Here is a 23873-nt window from a genome sequence, read left to right on the forward strand (position 1 = left end):
GTAATACCTCCAAAAATAGTTATTACTTTACATTCCCCATATGCCTACTTCATGTTTGGATCATTTTGGGATTTATATTACATTTTTTGGGGATGTTACAAGGCTTAGAAGTTTAGAAGCAAATCTTGAAATTTTTCAGAAATTTTCAAAAACCCAATTTTTAGGGACCAGTTCAGGTCTGAAGTCACTTTGCGAGGCTTACATAATAGAAACCACCCAAAAATGACCCCATTCTATAAACTACACCCCTCAAGGTATTCAAAACTGGTATTTTTTCCAGTTACAAAGCAAGGGTTAACAGCCAAACCAAACTCAATATTTATGGCCCTAATTCTGTAGTTTACAAAATCACCCCATATGTGGTCGTAAACTACTGTACGGGCACATGGCAGGGCGCAGAAGGAAAGGAATGCCAGTTTTTGGAAGGCACATTTTGCTGGACTGTTTTTTTGGACACCATGTCACATTTGAAGCCCCCCTGATGCACCCCTAGAGTAGATACTCCATAAAAGTGACCCCATCTAAGAAACTACACCCCTCAAGGTATTAAAACTGATTTTTACAAACGTCATTAACCCTTTAGGTGTTCCACAATAATTAATGGAAAATAGAGATACAATTTAAAAATTTTACTTTTTTGGCAGATTTTCCATTTTAATAATTTTATTCCAGTTACAAAGCAAGGGTTAACAGCCAAATTAAACTCAATATTTATGGCCCTGATTCTGTAGTTTACAGAAACACCCCATATCTGGTCGTAAACTACTGTACGGGCACACGGCAGGGCGCAGAAGGTAAGGAATGATATACGGTTTTTGGAAGGCAGATTTTGCTGGACTGTTTTTTTTACACCATGTCCCATTTGAAGCCCCCCTGATGCACCCCTAGAGTAGAAACTCAAAAAAATGGCCCCATTTTAGAAACTACGGGATAGGGTGGCAGTATTGTTGGTACTAGTTTAGGGTACATATGATTTTTGTTTGCTCTATATTACACTTTTTGTGAGGAAAGATAACAAGAAATAGCTGTTTTGGCACAGTTTTTATTTTTTGTTATTTACAACATTCATCTGAAAGTTTAGATCATGTGATATTTTTATAGACCAGGTTGTCACGGATGCGGCGATACCTAATGTATACTTTTTTATTTATGTAAGTTTTACACAATGATTTCTTTTTTGAAGCAAAAAAAAATCATGTTTTAGTGTTTCCACAGTCTGAGAGCCATATTTTTTTCAGTTTTTGGGCGATTACCTTGGGTAGGTTATGATTTTTGCGGGATGAGACGGTTTTATTGGAACTTTTTTGGGGTGTGCGTGACTTTTTGATCGCTTGCTATTACACTTTTTGTGATGTAAGGTGACAAAAAATGGTTTATTTAGCACAATTTTTATTTTAGATTTTTTACGGTGTTCATCTGAGAGGTTAGGTCATGTGATATTTTTATAGAGCCGGTCGATACAGTCGTGGCGATACCTAATATGTATCCTTTTTTTATTTATGTAAGTTTTACACAATAATATCATTTTTGAAACAAAATAAAATAAAATAATGTTTTTTCAGTTTTTGGGCGATTATCTTAGGTAGGGGCTCATTTTTTCCGGGATGAGATGACGGTTTGATTGGCACTATTTTGGGGTGCATATGACTTTTTGATCGCTTGCTATTACACTTTTTGTGATGTAAGGTGACAAAAAATTGTTTATTTAGCAGAGTTTTAATTTTTTATTTTTTACGGTGTTCATCTGATGGGTTAGATCATGTGATATTTTTATAGAGCCGGTCGATACGAATGCGGTGATACCAAATATGTATACTTTTTTTAAATTTATGTAAGTTTTACACAATAACAGCTTTTTTAAAAGAAAAAAAATGATGTTTTAGTGTCTCCCTATTCTGAGCCATAGCTTTTTTATTTTTTGGGCGATTGTCTCAGGTAGGGGCTCATTTTTTGCGGGATGAGGTAGCGGTTAGATTGGTACTATTTTGGTGGGCAAACGCCTTTTTGATCGCTTGCTGTTGTACTTTTTGTGATGTAAGTTGACAAAAAAATGGTTTATTTAGCACAGTTTTTTATTTTTTACGGTGTTTATCTGAGGGGTTAGGTCATGTGTATGTTTATAGAGCCGGTCGATACGGACACGGCGATACCTAATATTTATACACTTATTTTTTACCAATTTTTTTAACTTTATTTGGGGAAAATGAAGTTTTTGTTTATTTTTACTTTAAATTTATTTTAACTTTAAATTTTTCTGGGGGAAAACTTTCTTAAACTGTTTTTTTCACTTTATTTTTTGTCCCACTTTGGGACTTGAACTTTTGGGTGTCTAATCCTTTACAATGCATTCCAATACTTCTGTATTGGAATGCATTGGCTGTGGGGGGGACCCGATGCCTTCCATGCCATCGGGTCCCCCCCACAGCCCCATGGGGACCCGATGACACCGCCGCCTACCGCCGCCCGCACAATAAAAAGCCGCAAACCGCAGGTCACGGGACCCCCCCGCGCATTTAGCTGTGGTGCCTGCTCAATGATTTGAGCAGGCACTGTGTTCCGATCACCGCCCGCCGGGCGGCGGTGATCGGAACTATAGTTGACGTACCGGTACGTCATGGGTCCTTAAGGACTCGGGAAACATGTCGTATCGTTACGTCATGCGTCCCTAAAGAGTTTAAAAAAATTGTCGCATCCCCAACTTTTTCACCATCCTTGCCACTTTTGTGAAAAAGGAGCGTGGCAAGAGCAGGGAAGGGGGTCAGCCTCCCCAACAAACTTATCTTCATTTATGCCATTTTTTTTTTGCATAAATGAAGTGAAAAATCTACGGCAGCTCTGAGCTGTTGTAGACTTCTGGTTAGGCGGTCTGACAGCAGGAAGATATGCCTGATTTATGACAAGGTGTGCAGAAAGCACCAGTCTTGATAAATTTAGTCTATAAATATATGAAGTACACAATACAGTACTTAAAATTGTATAGGGGAAATCAAGTCAAAATCATCTTGTGATAATCCATAGATACAATCAAAGGCTTTTGATTTTGGTGCTACCAATGGAGTTTTGAAAATCTGACTATGCAAACAACTATTTTCACCAAAACATTCTCCACAGACACCATTTTCAGTGGTGGTCTGAGATCACAGATTTCACCATTGTGATCTTCTAACATGAATTTATGACGTAGGAGGAATGGGAAATTGTGTGTGATGTGCATAGGCAGGGGAATCACAGGACTCAGTCCCTTTTTTCTCTAAAGTTATTATAGACCTGAGAATTATGGACATTTCTAGCAATAATTGCCTGGGGAAAGCAACAAAAACAATAAAATTATATTTATTTACTTTCTAATTATTAACCCTTTCATGACCAAGGGTCATTGATGCCCCAATGTCCAGGTCAAAATTTACAAATCTGACATGCGTCACTTTATGTGGTAATAGCTTTGGAACACTTTTACTTATCCACGCCATTCTGAGATTGTTTTCTCGTGACACATTGTACTTCATGATAATCATATATTTGAGTCAATATATTTCACCTTTATTTATGAAAAAATCCCAAATTTACCAAAAATTAGGAAAAATTCACAATTTTCCAAATTTCAATTTCTCTGCGTCTAAAACAGAAAGTGATACCTAATAAAATATTTATTACTTAACATTCCCCATATGTCTACTTTATGTTGGCATCATTTTGGAAATGTCATTTTATTTTTTTAGGGCGTTAGAAGACTTAGAAGTTTAGAAGCAATTCTTACAATTTTTAAGAAAATTTCCAAAACCCACTTTTTAAGGACTAGTTCAGGTCTGAAGTCACTTTGTGGGGCTTACATAGTGGAAACCCCCATAAATGACCCCATTGTAGAAACTACACCCCTCAAGTTACTCAAAACTGATTTTACAAACTTTGTTAACCCTTTAGGCGTTCCACAAGAATTAAGGGAAAATGGAGATGAAATTTAAAAATTTCACTTTTTTGGCAGATTTTCCATTTTATATATTTTTTTTCTTTAACACATTGAGAGTTAACAGCCAAACAAAACTCAATATTTATTACCCTGATTCCGCGGTTTACAGAAACACCCCACATGTGGTCGTAAACTGCTGTATGGGCACACGGCAGGGCGAAGAAGGAAAGGAATGCCATACGGTTTTTGGTAGGCAGATTGTGCTGGATTGGTTTTCTGAACGCCATATGTTTTTTATTTTTCTGCCGATCGTCTTGTGCAGGGGCTCGTTTTTTGCAGAAAGTGTTGAGGTTTTTATTGGTACCATTTTTGGGTACATAGGATTTTTTGATCATTCATTATTACACTTTATAGGGCAAGGTGACCCAAAAATTGGCTGTTTTGGAACAGTTTTCATTTATTTATTTTTACAGAGTTCATCTGAGGAGTTAGGTCATGTGATTGTTTTATAGAGAAGATCGTTACGGACGTGGCAATACCTAATATGTATACTTTTTCTTATTTATTTAAGTTTTACACAATAATAGTATTTCTGAAACCAAAAAAATGATGTTTTAGTGTCTCTATAGTCTGAGAGCCATAGCTTTTTTATTTTTTGGGCGATTGTCTTAAATAGGGTATCATTTTTTGCGGGACGAAGTGACGGTTTGATTGGTACTATTTTGGGGGTCATAAGCCTTTTTGATCGCTTGCTGTTGCTCTTTTTGTGATGTAAGGTGACAAAAATAGCTTTTTTGGCACTGTTTTTTTTATTTTATTTTTATGGTGTTTATCGGACGGGGTCCATCACGTGATATATTTATAGAGACGGTCGTTACGGACGCGGTGACACCTAATATGTGTATTTTATTTTATTTTTTCATTTTTTTATAGGAAAAGGCAGTCTTTTTTTATTTATTTACATTTTAATTTATTTATTGATTTATTTTTACTTTTATTATTTTCACTTTTTTTTTTATCAGTTCCCTCTTGGATCTTGAAGATCCAGTGGGGCTGATAGTTGTACTATACTTTGCAATGCTCTTGCATTGCAAAGTGTAATACTTCCAGACTGCCTGTAGGTGGCAGCACTGGACACCTTTGCCATGGCAACCGGACGCTTTTGCAAAGCGTCCGGTTGCCATGGCAACCATCGGGCGCTGCGATCACAGCGCTGCAGCCCCGATGGTGGAGAGAGGGAGCCCCCTCCCTCTGTTAACCCGATGGATGCCGCAACCGCAGCATCTATCGGGTTACAGGAGAGTGTCAGCATAGAGCTGACACTCTGCTGATGGCGGCGGCTCAGGAATGGAGCCGCCGCCATCACACACACAGAATGGGGAATCGGGGGGTAGGGACAATATTGAGGGAGGCTGGGGCAGGAGGGGCGGCCAGAAAATTAATGCAGGGGGCGGGGAGGGGGCGGACCGCATGCCAATCAGGGCAGGAGGAAGCACATGAGCGCCGGCTGGGAACAGATCAGCGAGGCACAGATCGGGGTAGGGGGGGACCACAGAGGGGCACCAAAGGCTTGGAGGATCGGGGGGCATGAGGAACACTATCGGCTTTCAGGCTCTGATCTGCAGAGCGCAGATCAGAGCCTGAAACCGGCATTTTTTCACTGCCGCGATCCGATTGGTTAGTCTGCACAGACTAACCAATCGGATCGATTGCCGGCAAGGGGCCACTCTGATTGGTCCCTTGCCGGCATTACTGCACTGTATGCTGTCCGTGACAGCATACAGGGCAGGGGCAGAAGCTTTAATCCAAGCGCTTTGCAGCGCTTGGATTAAAGAGCTGCCAGAACGTTTATATACGTGGTAGCTGCACGGGGTATGTGCAGCTATCACGTATATATACAGATTGCGGTCGTGAAAGGGTTAAGGACTTGGCCATTTTTTGCAAATCTGACCAGTGTCACTTTAAGTGCTGATAACTTTAAAACGCTTTTGCTTACCCAGGCCGTTCTGAGATAGTTTTTTAGTCACATATTGTACTTCATGACACTGCTAAAATTGGGTCAAAAAAGTAAATTTTTTTGCATAAAAAATACAAAATTTACCAAAAATTTGGAAAAACTTGCAAATTTCCAAGTTTCAATTTCTCTACTTCTATAATACATAGTAATACCTCCAAAAATAGTTATTACTTTACATTCCCCATATGCCTACTTCATGTTTGGATCATTTTGGGATTTATATTACATTTTTTGGGGATGTTACAAGGCTTAGAAGTTTAGAAGCAAATCTTGAAATTTTTCAGAAATTTTCAAAAACCCAATTTTTAGGGACCAGTTCAGGTCTGAAGTCACTTTGCGAGGCTTACATAATAGAAACCACCCAAAAATGACCCCATTCTATAAACTACACCCCTCAAGGTATTCAAAACTGGTATTTTTTCCAGTTACAAAGCAAGGGTTAACAGCCAAACCAAACTCAATATTTATGGCCCTAATTCTGTAGTTTACAAAATCACCCCATATGTGGTCGTAAACTACTGTACGGGCACATGGCAGGGCGCAGAAGGAAAGGAATGCCAGTTTTTGGAAGGCACATTTTGCTGGACTGTTTTTTTGGACACCATGTCACATTTGAAGCCCCCCTGATGCACCCCTAGAGTAGATACTCCATAAAAGTGACCCCATCTAAGAAACTACACCCCTCAAGGTATTAAAACTGATTTTTACAAACGTCATTAACCCTTTAGGTGTTCCACAATAATTAATGGAAAATAGAGATACAATTTAAAAATTTTACTTTTTTGGCAGATTTTCCATTTTAATAATTTTATTCCAGTTACAAAGCAAGGGTTAACAGCCAAATTAAACTCAATATTTATGGCCCTGATTCTGTAGTTTACAGAAACACCCCATATCTGGTCGTAAACTACTGTACGGGCACACGGCAGGGCGCAGAAGGTAAGGAATGATATACGGTTTTTGGAAGGCAGATTTTGCTGGACTGTTTTTTTTACACCATGTCCCATTTGAAGCCCCCCTGATGCACCCCTAGAGTAGAAACTCAAAAAAATGGCCCCATTTTAGAAACTACGGGATAGGGTGGCAGTATTGTTGGTACTAGTTTAGGGTACATATGATTTTTGTTTGCTCTATATTACACTTTTTGTGAGGAAAGATAACAAGAAATAGCTGTTTTGGCACAGTTTTTATTTTTTGTTATTTACAACATTCATCTGAAAGTTTAGATCATGTGATATTTTTATAGACCAGGTTGTCACGGATGCGGCGATACCTAATGTATACTTTTTTATTTATGTAAGTTTTACACAATGATTTCTTTTTTGAAGCAAAAAAAAATCATGTTTTAGTGTTTCCACAGTCTGAGAGCCATATTTTTTTCAGTTTTTGGGCGATTACCTTGGGTAGGTTATGATTTTTGCGGGATGAGACGGTTTTATTGGAACTTTTTTGGGGTGTGCGTGACTTTTTGATCGCTTGCTATTACACTTTTTGTGATGTAAGGTGACAAAAAATGGTTTATTTAGCACAATTTTTATTTTAGATTTTTTACGGTGTTCATCTGAGAGGTTAGGTCATGTGATATTTTTATAGAGCCGGTCGATACAGTCGTGGCGATACCTAATATGTATCCTTTTTTTATTTATGTAAGGTTTCCACAATAATATCATTTTTGAAACAAAATAAAATAAAATAATGTTTTTTCAGTTTTTGGGCGATTATCTTAGGTAGGGGCTCATTTTTTCCGGGATGAGATGACGGTTTGATTGGCACTATTTTGGGGTGCATATGACTTTTTGATCGCTTGCTATTACACTTTTTGTGATGTAAGGTGACAAAAAATTGTTTATTTAGCAGAGTTTTAATTTTTTATTTTTTACGGTGTTCATCTGATGGGTTAGATCATGTGATATTTTTATAGAGCCGGTCGATACGAATGCGGTGATACCAAATATGTATACTTTTTTTAAATTTATGTAAGTTTTACACAATAACAGCTTTTTTAAAAGAAAAAAAATGATGTTTTAGTGTCTCCCTATTCTGAGCCATAGCTTTTTTTTTTTTTGGGCGATTGTCTCAGGTAGGGGCTCATTTTTTGCGGGATGAGGTAGCGGTTAGATTGGTACTATTTTGGTGGGCAAACGCCTTTTTGATCGCTTGCTGTTGTACTTTTTGTGATGTAAGTTGACAAAAAAATGGTTTATTTAGCACAGTTTTTTATTTTTTACGGTGTTTATCTGAGGGGTTAGGTCATGTGTATGTTTATAGAGCCGGTCGATACGGACACGGCGATACCTAATATTTATACACTTATTTTTTACCAATTTTTTTAACTTTATTTGGGGAAAATGAAGTTTTTGTTTATTTTTACTTTAAATTTATTTTAACTTTAAATTTTTCTGGGGGAAAACTTTCTTAAACTGTTTTTTTCACTTTATTTTTTGTCCCACTTTGGGACTTGAACTTTTGGGTGTCTAATCCTTTACAATGCATTCCAATACTTCTGTATTGGAATGCATTGGCTGTGGGGGGGACCCGATGCCTTCCATGCCATCGGGTCCCCCCCACAGCCCCATGGGGACCCGATGACACCGCCGCCTACCGCCGCCCGCACAATAAAAAGCCGCAAACCGCAGGTCACGGGACCCCCCCGCGCATTTAGCTGTGGTGCCTGCTCAATGATTTGAGCAGGCACTGTGTTCCGATCACCGCCCGCCGGGCGGCGGTGATCGGAACTATAGTTGACGTACCGGTACGTCATGGGTCCTTAAGGACTCGGGAAACATGTCGTATCGTTACGTCATGCGTCCCTAAAGAGTTTAAAAAAATTGTCGCATCCCCAACTTTTTCACCATCCTTGCCACTTTTGTGAAAAAGGAGCGTGGCAAGAGCAGGGAAGGGGGTCAGCCTCCCCAACAAACTTATCTTCATTTATGCCATTTTTTTTTTTGCATAAATGAAGTGAAAAATCTACGGCAGCTCTGAGCTGTTGTAGACTTCTGGTTAGGCGGTCTGACAGCAGGAAGATATGCCTGATTTATGACAAGGTGTGCAGAAAGCACCAGTCTTGATAAATTTAGTCTATAAATATATGAAGTACACAATACAGTACTTAAAATTGTATAGGGGAAATCAAGTCAAAATTATCTTGTGATAATCCATAGATACAATCAAAGGCTTTTGATTTTGGTGCTACCAATGGAGTTTTGAAAATCTGACTATGCAAACAACTATTTTCACCAAAACATTCTCCACAGACACCATTTTCAGTGGTGGTCTGAGATCACAGATTTCACCATTGTGATCTTCTAACATGAATTTATGACGTAGGAGGAATGGGAAATTGTGTGTGATGTGCATAGGCAGGGGAATCACAGGACTCAGTCCCTTTTTTCTCTAAAGTTATTATAGACCTGAGAATTATGGACATTTCTAGCAATAATTGCCTGGGGAAAGCAACAAAAACAATAAAATTATATTTATTTACTTTCTAATTATTAACCCTTTCATGACCAAGGGTCATTGATGCCACAATGTCCAGGTCAAAATTTACAAATCTGACATGCGTCACTTTATGTGGTAATAGCTTTGGAACACTTTTACTTATCCACGCCATTCTGAGATTGTTTTCTCGTGACACATTGTACTTCATGATAATCATATATTTGAGTCAATATATTTCACCTTTATTTATGAAAAAATCCCAAATTTACCAAAAATGTGGAAAAATTCACAATTTTCCAAATTTCAATTTCTCTGCTTCTAAAACAGAAAGTCATACCTAATAAAATATTTATTACTTAACATTCCCCATATGTCTACTTTATGTTGGCATCATTTTGGAAATGTCATTTTATTTTTTTAGGACGTTAGAAGGCTTAGAAGTTTAGAAGCAATTCTTACAATTTTTAAGAAAATTTCCAAAACCCACTTTTTAAGGACCAGTTCAGGTCTGAAGTCACTTTGTGGGGCTTACATAGTGGAAACCCCCATAAATGACCCCATTGTAGAAACTACACTCCTCAAGTTACTCAAAACTGATTTTACAAACTTTGTTAACCCTTTAGGCGTTCCACAAGAATTAAAGGAAAATGGAGATGAAATTTCTAAATTTCACATTTTTGGCAGATTTTCCATTTTATAAAAAAAATTTCTTTAACACATTGAGGGTTAACAGCCAAACAAAACTCAATATTTATTACCCTGATTCCGCGGTTTACATAAACACCCCACATGTGGTCGTAAACTGCTGTACGGGCGAACGGCAGGGCGCAGAAGGAAAGGAATGCCATACAGTTTTTGGAAGGCAGATTGTGCTGGATTGGTATTCTGAACGCCATATGTTTTTTATTTTTCTGCCGATCGTCTTGTGCAGGGGCTCGTTTTTTGCAGAAAGTGTTGAGGTTTATATTGGTACCATTTTTGGGTACATAGGATTTTTTTATCATTCATTATTACACTTTATGGGGCAAGGTGACGCAAAAATTGGCTGTTTTGGAACAGTTTTCATTTATTTATTTTTACAGCATTCATCTGAGGAGTTAGGTCATGTGATAGTTTTATAGAGAAGATCGTTACGGACGTGGCAATACCTAATATGTATACTTTTTCTTATTTATTTTAGTTTTACACAATAATAGCATTTCTGAAACCAAAAAAATGATGTTTTAGTGTCTCTATAGTCTGAGAACCATAGCTTTTTTATTTTTTGGGCGATTGTCTTAAATAGGGTATCATTTTTTGCGGGACGAGGTGACGGTTTGATTGGTACTATTTTGGGGGTCATACACCTTTTTGATCGCTTGCTGTTGCTCTTTTTGTGATGTAAGGTGACAAAAATTGCTTTTTTTTACACAGTTTTTATTTAATTTTTTTTATGGTGTTTATCGGACGGGGTCTATCATTTGATATCTTTATAGAGACGGTCGTTACGGACGCGGTGATACCTAATATGTGTCGTTTTTCTATTTTTCCTTTTTTTAGGAAAAAAAGGCATTTTTTTTTAATTTTACATTTTTATTTATTTATTTTTTACTTTTATTTTTTTTTCCACATTTTTTTTTTTTATCAAGTCCCTCTTGTATCATGAAGATCCAGTGGGGCTGATGGCTGTACTATACTTTGCAATGCTCTTGCATTGCAAAGTGTAATACATTCAGATGCCCTGTAGGTGGCAACAGCGGACGCATCGGGGCTGCCATCGCAGCGCAGCAGCCCCGATGGTGGAGAGAGGGAGCCCCCTCCCTCCATTAACCCCATAGATGCCGCTGCCGCGGCATCTCTGGGGTTACAGCAGAGTGTCAGCATAGAGCTGACACTCTGATGATGGCGGCGGTTCAGGAATGGAGCCGCCGCCATCAAACACAGCAGGGGGGCAGACCGAGGGGGGGGGGGCAGCGCTGGAAGGGGGGGGGGGCTGGAAATTGTCACGGCCAGCAGGAGGGGGCACTGGAGGACACAAGATGGGGCACAGATGGAGGGGCACTGTGGACATGGAGATGCTGCACAGATCGGCACAGATCGGGTGGCGCCTGCACAGATCGGGGTGGGGGGGGGCTGCACAGATCGGGAGGGGGGGGGGACACGAGGACACTGGCAGAGCGCAGATCAGAGCCTGAAACCACTCTGATTGGTCCCTTGCCGGCATTACTGCACTGTATGCTGTCCGTGACAGCATACAGGGCAGGGGCAGAAGCTTTAATCCAAGCGCTTTGCAGCGCTTGGATTAAAGAGCTGCCAGAATGTTTATATACATGGTAGCTGGACGGGGTATGTGCAGCTATCACGTATATATACAGATTGCGGTCGTGAAGGGGTTAAATAATAAATACTGCAAGTCAAAATGTTTCATGGCCTGCATTCCTCTAGATCAGAGATCCGCAACCTCCGGCACTCCAGCTGTCTTGAAACTACAGCTCCTATAATCCTCCTTTCACTTCTATGGGAGTTACAAAAGCAGCCAAAAAAGTGTGCATGCTGGGAGTTGTAGTTGGACAGCAGCTGGAGTGCTGAAGGTTGCTGATCTCTGCCGTAGATCATGACACATTATAAAGGTGCTGGCCCATCTCACACACCCTAGACTCTAGAGATATGCCACCAATGTTTGATAGGTGTGGGTCCCTCTAGAACAGAACCCGCAAAGTGAAGGAGAGCTTTGTGACCTCCCTCCATTCATTTCTATAGGCCTGCCAAAAATAGTAGTGTGCCATGTTCAGCTATTTTCGGGCGTCTTATAGAAATGAATGGAAAGGGCACAGCGCCACTGCTCTATTCACGTCTATGAGACTGACGGAAATAGCCGAGCCAGCTCTCAGCTCCTAGAAGCTCATTTGCATATGTTAAAACTTCATTTTTCTCAGTAATGCAGGCACATATGAACACGGACCCAACACAGATGTCTTCAGCTTCCAAGTGCACATGCAACAGGCCAGCCAGTTTCATACAGTAGGTACAAATCTGCTGACAGATGCCCTGTAACCTTTTAAAAACATGCATTATCTTCATTTAAATCATTCCATAATTAAAATGATTATATTGCATAGGGATATTGCTTGTTTCAACTTCATCAGTAAATGGATTTGGATTACGGTAATATATTCCTCTATAAAATATTCATTATAGATTCACTGGACTTGCATAAACATACTAAAGCTGATCACAGATCACTGATATCAGTATGATATTGTGTAAACCGATGTGAAAGAAAATGCCACCATGGAGCTTTCCCTATCCAAATGAAATAAATGAAATGCAATATTGTACGTAAACGCAAAATTCAGACCAATGTCCGAATAATTCATCATCTTGTTGTCTTTCAGGTGGGGCAAAAAATCACTCCAAGTAAACCTACCCTGAGGCTTCTAAGCAACTGTCAATTAGAGAGTCACATAGAAAAAGTCCATAAGGTCATTAGACCTATCTGGTGACGTTATGGATTAGTTACAGGATGTATTAGCTAATAGGATTTAGCAAACAGCTGCCCTACCTTCTAGTGAACATTTGGCATGACGTGCAGCCACTTGAAGGATTCTGTTTCAGGTATTCATGCACCCGTCAGAATGATGTCACTGATGTTTGTTTAGCTCGATATCTTGCACTATATTTATTTATAGCAAAGCGAATAAAGACACATTGAAAGCGGTTAAATTACCAATAATTAAATATTTGCCTTAGTTGTTTTATGACTGAAGCATCGAGCAATGTGAAGCAGCAGAAGGGATTATGTGGGTAAGACATCCACTGATTAAATATTGGTAATAAGAACTCAAACACGAGACACTCATACTCAGGCATGCTCCTATTAAGGGTACTTTCACACTTGTGTTTTTCATTTACGGCACTAAGTTCCGTCGAAAGGGCTCAATGTTGGAAAATAACTGATCAGTTATATCCCCGTGCATTCTGAATGGAGAGCATTCCATTCAGGATGCATCAGGATGTCTTCAGTTCAGTCTTTTTGACTGATCAGGCAAAAGATAAAACCGAAACATGCTACGGTTTTATCTCCGGACAAAAAAATTGAAGACATGCCGGAATGCCAAATCCGTCCTTCCGGTTGTGCATGCGCAGGCTGAAAAAAATGCACCGGAAAGACGGATCCGGCATTTAAATGCATTTATCTGACTGATCAGGCATTTTTAAGACTGATCAGGATCCTGATCAGTCTTACAAATGCCATCAGTTGGCATACGTTTTGATGGATCCGGCAGGCAGTTTCGGTGACAGAACTGCTTGCCGGATCACTCTGCCGCAAGTGTAAAAGTAGCCTAAGGGATGAAGAAGACATAATGAATATATAACATATGTAACTTGTATATAAATCTATCAACCAGGGGAATATATGGAGTCACTTTTACACACGAGACACTCATACTCAGACATGCTCCACTTAAGGCCCGTTGCAGACGAGCGTGTCCGGATTAGGTCCGGATGCGTCCCGGGTGCATTGCGGCAAACCCGCACGAGTAGGTACGCAATTTTAGTCAGTTTTGACTGTGATTGCGTTCAGTTTTTATGGCGCGGGTGCAATGCGTTTTGCATGCGCGTGATAAAAAACTGAATGTGGTACCCAGACCCGAACTTCTTCACTGAAGTTCAGGTTTGGTTTTGGTGTTGTGTAGATGTAATTATTTTCCCTTATAACATGGTTATAAGGGAAAATAATAGCATTCTTTAATACAGAATGCTTAGTACAAGGTCAATTAGGATTAAAAAATAAACAAAAATTAACTCACCTCCTCCAATTGATAGTGTAGCTGCTGATCTCCTGTTCTTTCTTCAGGACCTGTCAAAGGACCTGTGGTGACGTCACTGAGCTCATCACATGGATTGGACCATCTGATGTGACGTCACCACAGGTCCTTTAGCCGGCATCTCTTGATTAAAGAAGCAAGAAGAGATCGGCAACTACGCGATCAAGAGGAGGAGGTGAGTTAATTTTATTTTTTTTAACCCTCAATTGACCTTCTACTAAGCATTCTGTTCTAAAGAATGCTATTATTTTCCCTTATAACCATATTATAAGGGAAAATAATACAGTGAATAGACTGTCATCTTAGCAACCATGTGTGAAAATCGCACCGCATCCGCACCTGCTTGCGGATGCTTACAAGTTTCACGCAGCCCCATTCACTACTATGGGGCCTGCGTTACGTTGAAAACGCACAATATAGAGCATGCTGCGATTTTCACGCAACGCACAAGTGATGCGTGAAAATCACCGCTCATGTGCACAGCCCCATAGAAATGAATGGGTCCGGATTCAGTGCGGGTGCAATGCGTTTACCTCACACATTGCACCCGCGAGGAAAAATTGCCCCGTGTGAAAGGGGCATAAAGGATGAAGAAGAGATGATAAATATATAACATACTAGCAGAAGGACCCAGCTTTGCACGGGTATATTTCATCTATTTCATTTTATGTTTCCGTGAGTCGTAAAAAGATATTGACAGTTTCCCTCATAACAGTGACCTCTACAGTACCCGCCCCTTTAATAATGACCTTCACGGTGCCCACCCCTTTAACAGTGCCTGTCCCTTTAGCATTGGCCACCCCTTTAACAGTGACCTTCATAGTGGCATCCCCTTTAACAGTGACCTCCACAGTGCCCGCCCCTTTAAAAGTGACTTTCACAATGACCGCCCCTTTAACAGTGACTTTCACAGTGACCGACCCTTTAAAAGTGACTTTCACAGTGCCCACCACTTTAACAGGGACCTTCATAGCGCCCACCCCTTTAATAACAGTGACCTCCACAGTGCCCGCCCATTTAATAGCAGTGACCTCCACAGTGCCTGCCCTTTTAAAAACAGTGACCTCCACAGTGCCTGCCCCTTTAAGCAGTAAAGAAAAACGGCTGGGTTGTTATGGAAACCTGGACTAAAACAGTTTTTATGGCAGTTGGGAATTGAAGAGAAAGGCTTGCAGGCTTGTATTGGCTAATGTGGGTCATTTTGAGAATATCTCAGGAACGGTACGTCCTAGAGACCTGAGACCCGGTCTAAAACCTTCCCGGACACCTGATGTACCTGTGTGCAAAATTTGGTGAAGATCGGTCCAGTCGTTTGGTCGCGCATAAAGAACGTCTAGACAGACAGACAGAAACTCATTTTTATATATATAAGAGAAAGCAATATAACATCTTGCTTCACACAGTTAATTAACTGTAATAAAAAATTTAGTGTAGCCAGTAGAGATGTCGCGAACATAAAATTTTCTGTTCGCGGACGGTGAATGCGAATTTCTACAAATGTTCGCGAAAGTGCGAACCGGGCGAACCGCCATTGACTTCTATAGGCAGGCGAATTTTAAAACCCACAGGGACTCTTTCTGGCCACAATAGTGATGGAAAAGTTGTTTCAAGGGGACTAACACCTGGACTGTGGCATGCCAGAGGGGGCAAAACTCCCATGGAAAATTACATAGTTGACGCAGAGTTGGATTTTAATCCATAAAGGGCATAAATCACCTAACAATCCAATATTTTTTTTTGAACAACGTGGTTTAAAACATCCAGTGTGTGTATATGATCAGGTATGATGTTGTATCGATCAGGTAGTGTAAGGGTTACGCCCGCTTCACAGACATTGACAGACCAAACTCCCCTTTTAGTGCACCGCAAACAACCGCAAACAGTCCATTTGCCCAACCGCAAACTTCCCATTTGCACAAGGTTGGATACCAAGCTAGCCATGTCCCGTTGATGTCATTGAAGGTTTCTTCCTCCACCCAGCCACGTACAACACCAAGAGTCCCGGAAAGGTGAATTGAATTGATTTTTCGAATGGGGAGATGGTTAAAAAAACGCTGGCTCCCTCCCCTTTGTTTGAATCCACGGTCACTGCGTCTGTGCCGTGCAATTTACTGTCCCACCCGATATGAGTGGTATTTTCTATAGTTCTCTCTTCACATCAGTTTAATCCCTGTTATGTCCCAAATCTGCGGTCCATTTATTAAATGGATTCCATTTATTGAATGGAATTTAGGCCGGGTATCTTCGACTGCCTTCACAGTGACAGACCAAACTCTGATACACCAAACTGAATTGATTTTAGGAACCGGGAGATGGAAAAAGCAGCTTGGTCGGTCCTCTTACTCCCAAGTTGGGGCACTGCGCGTGCACGGAGCAATGTGCTGTGACACCCTATTTATTTATTTATTTTATGCATTTTATATAGCGCTACTATATTCCGCAGCGCTTTACAGACATTATCATCCAACTGTCCCCAATGGGGCTCACAATCTAAGGTCCCTATCAGTATGTCTTTGGAGACACCCTATATGAGTGGTGTCTTAACTAGTACTATCCCTATCAGTTTAATCCCTGTTACGTCCCCTATCTGGGGACGTGTGTCGAATTGATTAACCATTGTCGAATTAACGAACCATTACGACATCCTGGAATAATTTAGTTCTGAGCTTTGTACTTGATTTGTATTGGAATTGTTGGGGATTTTTTAAATTATCTGCATTATTTCTAATAAACTATTAAGAGACTTTATTATGATTTTTTTTATTTTATGTATTAAAAACCCACCCATACAACTTAAAAAAAGATATTTTTTTTTTTTTATATGAAAAAACATTCAGCCGTCCTGATCGCTTTTGGTCTGATCATAATGAAGCAACGGCCTTATCATCTGGGGTGTGGCAACATTGCCAACACACTCATAGAGGTGATGATCGCTTCATTGTGATACGCAAGCCCCTTCACCACAACAAGGTAACGATCACGAAAGGGGAATTGACACTTGTATGTGCCTTTTTTTTGTTTTGTTTTTGCAGCCACAGTGCAGCACCAGAGGCCAGAAAAATTAGGCATGTACACATGCCTGAAAAACAATGTCATTGTTGCAGCCGCTGTTGTAGCAGCGGCCGGAAAAATTGATGTTTTCAAGGCAGAAAGGTGACTAAAACATTGCGGCTTGAACCCTAGTTGGGGGCGGAGAATTCACGAAAGTCATCCGGTATGCAGACATTAAATACAGCAGCGTGGGGACCATTTTGAGGCCAAGGCATGTCATCAGGTCTTTTGTTAGTTAAACGTATCCCCTACTGTCAGTCCCTTTGGGATCCATGCCTCATTCATCTTAATGAAGGTGAGGTAATCAACACTTTTTTGACTGAGGCGACTTCTTTTGTCAGTGACAATGCCTCTTACTCGCTGCACTGAAGGTCCTTTCTGACAGGACACTTGAAGCGGGGCAGGCCAGAAGTTCTATCGCAAACTGGGATAGCTCAGGCCACAGGTCAAGCCTGCACACCCAGTAGTCAAGGGGTTCATCGCTCCTCAGATTGTCGATATCTGCAGTTAAGGCGAGGTAGTCTGCCACCTGGCGGTCGAACATTAGGAGTGTTGAATTCGAACGTGTCGGGCTGTCGCAAATCAAGCGCCTCACTGGCATGTTGTTTCGGTGCTGAATGTCTGAAAAGTGCGCCACGGCCGTGTAGGAACGCCTGAAATGGCCACACACCTTCCTGGCCTACTTGAGGACGTCCTGTAAGCCTGGGTATTTAGACACAAAGCGTTGTACGATGAGATTCAACACATGTGCCATGCACGGCACATGTGACAACTTGCCCAAATTCAATGCAGCCAACAAATTGCTTCCATTGTCACACACCACTTTGCCGATCTCCAGTTGGTGCGGGGTCAGCCACTGATCCACATGTGCGTTCAGGGCGGACAGGAGTGCTGGTCCGGTGTGGCTCTCTGCTTTCAGGCAAGTCAACCCCAAGACAACGTGACACTGTCGTATCCGGGATGTGGAATAGCCCCTGGGGAGCTGGGGGGGTTCAGTTGATGTGCAACCAGACGCCGCAGCAGAGGAGGACTCAGCCGAGGAGGTTAAGGAAGAGGATGGAGTAGGAGGAATAGAGGAGGTGGCAGTAGGCCTGTCTGCAAGTCGTGGCGGTGTCACCAACTCCGCTGCAGAGCCACGCATTCCATGCTTGGCAGCCGTCAGCAGGTTGACCCAATGCGCAGTGTAGGTGATATACCTGCCCTGACCGTGCTTTGGAGACCAGGTATCAGTGGTCAGATGGACCCTTGCCCCAACACTGTATGCCAGAGATGCCATGACTTCCTTTTCAATTACCGAGTAGAGGTTTGGGATTGCCTTATTAGAAAAAAAAAATCGTCCGGGTACCTTCCACTGTGGTGTCCCAATAGCGACAAATTAAGGCCTCAGACTCCACCAGCTGGTATGGTAAATGCTGGCGGGCTAAGAGTTCCGTCAAGCCAGCTGTCAGACGCCGGGCAAGGGGGTGACTCTGTGACATTGGCTTCTTACGCTCAAACATTTCCTTTACAGACACCTGACTGTGGGCAGATGAGATGGAACTGCTCAAGGTGAGAGGCAGAGTGGCGGATGGTTGAGAGGGGGCAAGGAGGACAGAAGTGGTTGACGTGGCTGAAGATGCTGGACCAGGAGGAGGATGGTGGCTTTGAGCTTGTGTGCTGCTTCTACTCGTCATAATGTGTTGTTCCCATAGGCGTTTGTGATGTGCGATCATGTGCCTTCGCAAAGCAGTTGTACCTAGGTGGGTGTTGGATTTCCCATGACTCAGTTTCTTTTGGCACAGGTTGCAAATGGCATCGCTGTTGTCAGAGGCAGACACACAAAAAAAATGCCACACTGCTGAGCTTTGCAATGACGGCATTCTGGTGGTGGCAACAGCATGCGTTGATTGGCGTGCTGTCTGTCTGACCCTGGGTGCCGATACATGCTGTCTGACTGTGCCACTAGCTCCTTGCGACGACCCCCCCCTGCTTCAAACTCGTCTCCTCCTTCTCTCTGTCTCCCCTTCTGAACTTTCCCCCTCTTCTTCTTCTCTTCGAGCAGGCACCCACGTGGCATCCACGGACACATCGTCATCATCAACCACTTCACTTGTATCTGACACCTCAGCAAAGGAAGCAGCAGCGGGTACAACATCATCATCATCATCACACTGTACGTCCATGTGTGTAATGCTGCCTGACTGAGACATATCCCTGTTATCTACATCCCCTGGCAATAATGGTTGTGCATCACTAATTTCATCCAACTGATGTGTAAATAACTCCTCTGAGGGATCAAGTGAAGCGGCTGTGGTGGTAGTGGTGGTGGTGGCGGCGGGCGGGAGAGTGGTGACCAAAGCTGAGCTGGAGGAGGATGGTGCGTCAAGGTTCTTAGCGGAAGCTGTTGAAGATTGGGTGTCCTGTGTAAGCCAGTCAACTATTTTCTCAGAATTTTTTGGGTTCAGGGTACGTGGCCTCTGAACACTGGGCATTATTCCAGGGCCAGTGGAAATCACAGCACCACGAACACGACGGCCCCTGCGGCGTGGCATGCCTCTGCCTGTCATTTTTTATTAGATAAGTGTTACTATGCATGCAAGGTACTGTGCCACTCTATATAAGTGGTGGACAGTGGGCACAGTACAGTCTGTGTGGGCCTGACACACACGAGCTTGCAAATGTGATTAGATCACAGTTAAATTTAAAATAGTTTTTTTTTCTTCCTGAAAGGTATTTGAGTGAATGACACCCTGTAACGGTATAAGTGCAGGCCTAGACACTAGCAGTATACAGTATGTGTGGGCCTGACACACACACGGGCTTGCAAATGTGATTATGTCACAGAAAAATATTAAATATAATTTTTTTTTTATCTGCAAGGTATTTTCTGTCACACCCTGTATGAATGGTGTGCACTGTACACACAGTGCTGTCTATGACTGAGCCTGCAGCCTCTCACACACGGACAGCCAGGCAACTGCAATATATATATATATATATATGAAGAAAAAAAAAACAGACTGATGTACCAGCCCTGAAAAGGGCTTTTTGGGGTGCTGTCAGGACGCTGTCCTTACAGCAGATGAGTCTGTGGACACAAAACAATGCCCTAACTAACGCTTTCCCTATTGAATCAGCAGCAGCTACACTCTCCCTCCTCTCTCTGTGAATGCAGTTTCCGAATGAATCTAAAATGGATGCTGTCCAGGAGGTGGGAGGGTCTGCTGCTGATTGGCTGGAATGTGTCTGCTGACTGTGAGGTAGAGGGTCAAAGTTTACTCAATGATGATGTACAGGTCCTTCTAAAACAATTAGCATATTGTGATAAAGTTCATTATTTTCTGTAATGTACTGATAAACATTAGACTTTCATATATTTTAGATTCATTACACACCAACTGAAGTAGTTCAAGCCTTTTATTGTTTTAATATTGATGATTTTGGCATAGAGCTCATGAAAACCCAAAATTCCTATCTCAAAAAATTAGCATATCATGAAAAGGTTCTCTAAACGAGCTATTAACCTAATCATCTGAATCAACTAATTAACTCTAAACACCTGCAAAAGATTCCTGAGGCTTTTAAAAACTCCCAGCCTGGTTCATTACTCAAAACCGCAATCATGGGTAAGACTGCCGACCTGACTGCTGTCCAGAAGGCCATCATGGACACCCTCAAGCAAGAGGGTAAGACACAGAAAGAAATTTCTGAACGAATAGGCTGTTCCCAGAGTGCTGTATCAAGGCACCTCAGTGGGAAGTCTGTGGGAAGGAAAAAGTGTGGCAGAAAACGCTGCACAACGAGAAGAGGTGACCGGACCCTGAGAAGGATTGTGGAGAAGGACCGATTCCAGACCTTGGGGGACCTGCGGAAGCAGTGGACAGAGTCTGGAGTAGAAACATCCAGAGCCACCGTGTGCAGGCGTGTGCATGAAATGGGCTACAGATGCCGCATTCCCCAGGTCAAGCCACTTTTGAACCAGAAACAGCGGCAGAAGCGCCTGACCTGGGCTACAGAGTAGCAGCACTGGACTGTTGCATGTCATTCGGAAATCAAGGTGCCAGAGTCTGGAGGAAGACTGGGGAGAGGGAAATGCCAAAATGCCTGAAGTCCAGTGTCAAGTACCCACAGTCAGTGATGGTCTGGGTTGCCATGTCAGCTGCTGGTGTTGGTCCACTGTGTTTTATCAAGGGCAGGGTCAATGCAGCTAGCTATCAGGAGATTTTGGAGCACTTCATGCTTCCATCTGCTGAAAAGCTTTATGGAGATGAAGATTTCATTTTTCAGCATGACCTGGCACCTGCTCACAGTGCCAAAAACACTGGTAAATGGTTTACTGACCATGGTATTACTGTGCTCAATTGGCCTGCCAACTCTCCTGACCTGAACCCCATAGAGAATCTGTGGGATATTGGGAAGAGAAAGTTGAGAGACACAAGACCCAACACTCTGGATGAGCTTAAGGACGCTATTGAAGCATCCTGGGCCTCCATAACACCTCAGCAGTGCCACAGGCTGATTGCCTCCATGCCACGCCGCATTGAAGCAGTCATTTATGCAAAAGGATTCCCGACCAAGTATTGAGTGCATAACTGAACATAATTATTTGAAGGTTGACTTTTTTTGTATTAAAAACACTTTTCTTTTATTGGTCGGATGAAATATGCTAATTTTTTTAGATAGGAAATTTGGGTTTTCATGAGCTGTATGCCAAAATCATCAATATTAAAACAATAAAAGGCTTGAACTACTTCAGTTGGTGTGTAATGAATCTAAAATATATGAAAGTCTAATGTTTATCAGTACATTACAGAAAATAATGAACTTTATCACAATATGCTAATTTTTTGAGAAGGACCTGTATAGGGGGCGGACCGAACATCGCATATGTTCGCCCGCAGCGGCGAACGCGAACAAGCTATGTTCGCCGGGAACTATTCGCCGGCGAACTATTCGGGACATCACTAGTAGCCAGTGAGAGGTTGAATAAAATGTATCTGTATAGCTCCACCTGCTGTTTGTTCTTTTCCTTATTTTTTTGTCCGTCTCACTGAGCTGGTTGAATGTGCTCAGCTTAAATCTTTACCTGCCACAAGCCATATCTTCTGTTAGAAGATTAGTTAAAATTTACCGCAATTATTGATGGATATTCACAATTACGTCGCCAATAATTCTGAGTCACAGTTGTTGTAGGGCGTCCCTACAACAACTGTGACTTAGAAGATTAGTGCGTTACAGGGAGAGAGCTGCAGCAGAAAGGACATGCCCCCTGAACTGCCAGGCTAAAGATAATCTAGCAAGGCAATCACAGCAGTGAATGGGGAGATCTCTGGATCCATGTGAGCTACAGGGCTGGTTCTAGCTTTGTAGAAAGAGAATGTCATGTACTATATGATGTCCGATTTTCATTTTTTACATCAATCATGGCATAATCGCTTAATGACCAGCATTTGCCTTTACATGTTTAAGCAGCCTTTTTGTTTTTTATTGACATGGCTGTATAGGGCCTAGTTTTATTCGGGTGAAATAGCTTTTTTTTTTGCTGTTTGAGGGTACATATAAATTATTATGTATTTACATACTTTTTTGTGTTGCAAATATAGAAAAGTAGGTACGTTTTTTCTCGGTTTTCACATTTTCACTATGTGGAATAAATACTTTTATTTTCTGATAGGTTGGATATTTTTATATGTTAAATGGTGTATGATTAAAATGTGTTTCCTTCTTTTTTTTATGTTTCCTTATATTTAGCCCCCCCCCCCGGGACATAAATATGTGATCATCAGATCTCTTCAACCATAGACTGCAATGGTTTATCATTATAGTCTACAGACAAAATGCTGTGTTCATAATGATATCTGCTTGAAGGCTGAATAGCAACTTTGCAATGGCAGGCCTAGGAGCTTTCACAACGCTGCTGACCATAGCAACCAAACTGCTATGGTGATCTTGTTGCTGGGGTTAAATGACCTCCAGGATATTGTGGTTGCAATTGACCACAGCATTTGAGGAGTTAAATGTCTGTGATCAGAGTTGCCTTCGATCACAGACACTGCTGGGAGGTGCTGCGGTGTAACCTAGGAGTTACCCACTGGCAATGGCACCTGCTCAGCTCCTGTCATATCTTTAAAGGGGTTTTTCCATCACATACAATAGGGGCATATCGCTAGGATATCCCCCCATTGTCTGATAGGTGCAGGTCCCACCTCTGGGACCCTCATCTACAATGAGAATGGAGCGGGGAAATTAATGGAGGGGGCACTGCTCATGTGCAGCCGCCCTTCATTCATTTCATTGGGGCTGACGAAAATAGCCGAGCGCTGGCTCGGCTTTTTCCATCTGCCCATAGAAATAAATGGGAGCAGGGGCCGAGCGTGCGCAGTGAGTTCTCATTCACTTGTATGGGAGCAGCACTTGGTGGTGGACAGACCCCGGCTCCAGCCACCACTCTCCCCGCTCCGTTATCCTTGCAGGTGCAAGTCTCAGAGGTGGGACCCGCACCTATCAGACAATGGGGGCATATATCCTAGCCATATCATAACTTGCTTAGTTGCCCATAGCAACCAATCAGATCCCACCTTTCATTTTTCAATGTAGCTCTGAAAAATGAAAAATTAAATCTGATTAAATCTGATTGATTGCTTTGGGCAACTAAGCCAGTTTTCCT

The sequence above is a fragment of the Bufo gargarizans genome, chromosome 5 (assembly GCF_014858855.1).
Source record: "Bufo gargarizans isolate SCDJY-AF-19 chromosome 5, ASM1485885v1, whole genome shotgun sequence".
Classification (NCBI taxonomy): domain Eukaryota; kingdom Metazoa; phylum Chordata; class Amphibia; order Anura; family Bufonidae; genus Bufo; species Bufo gargarizans.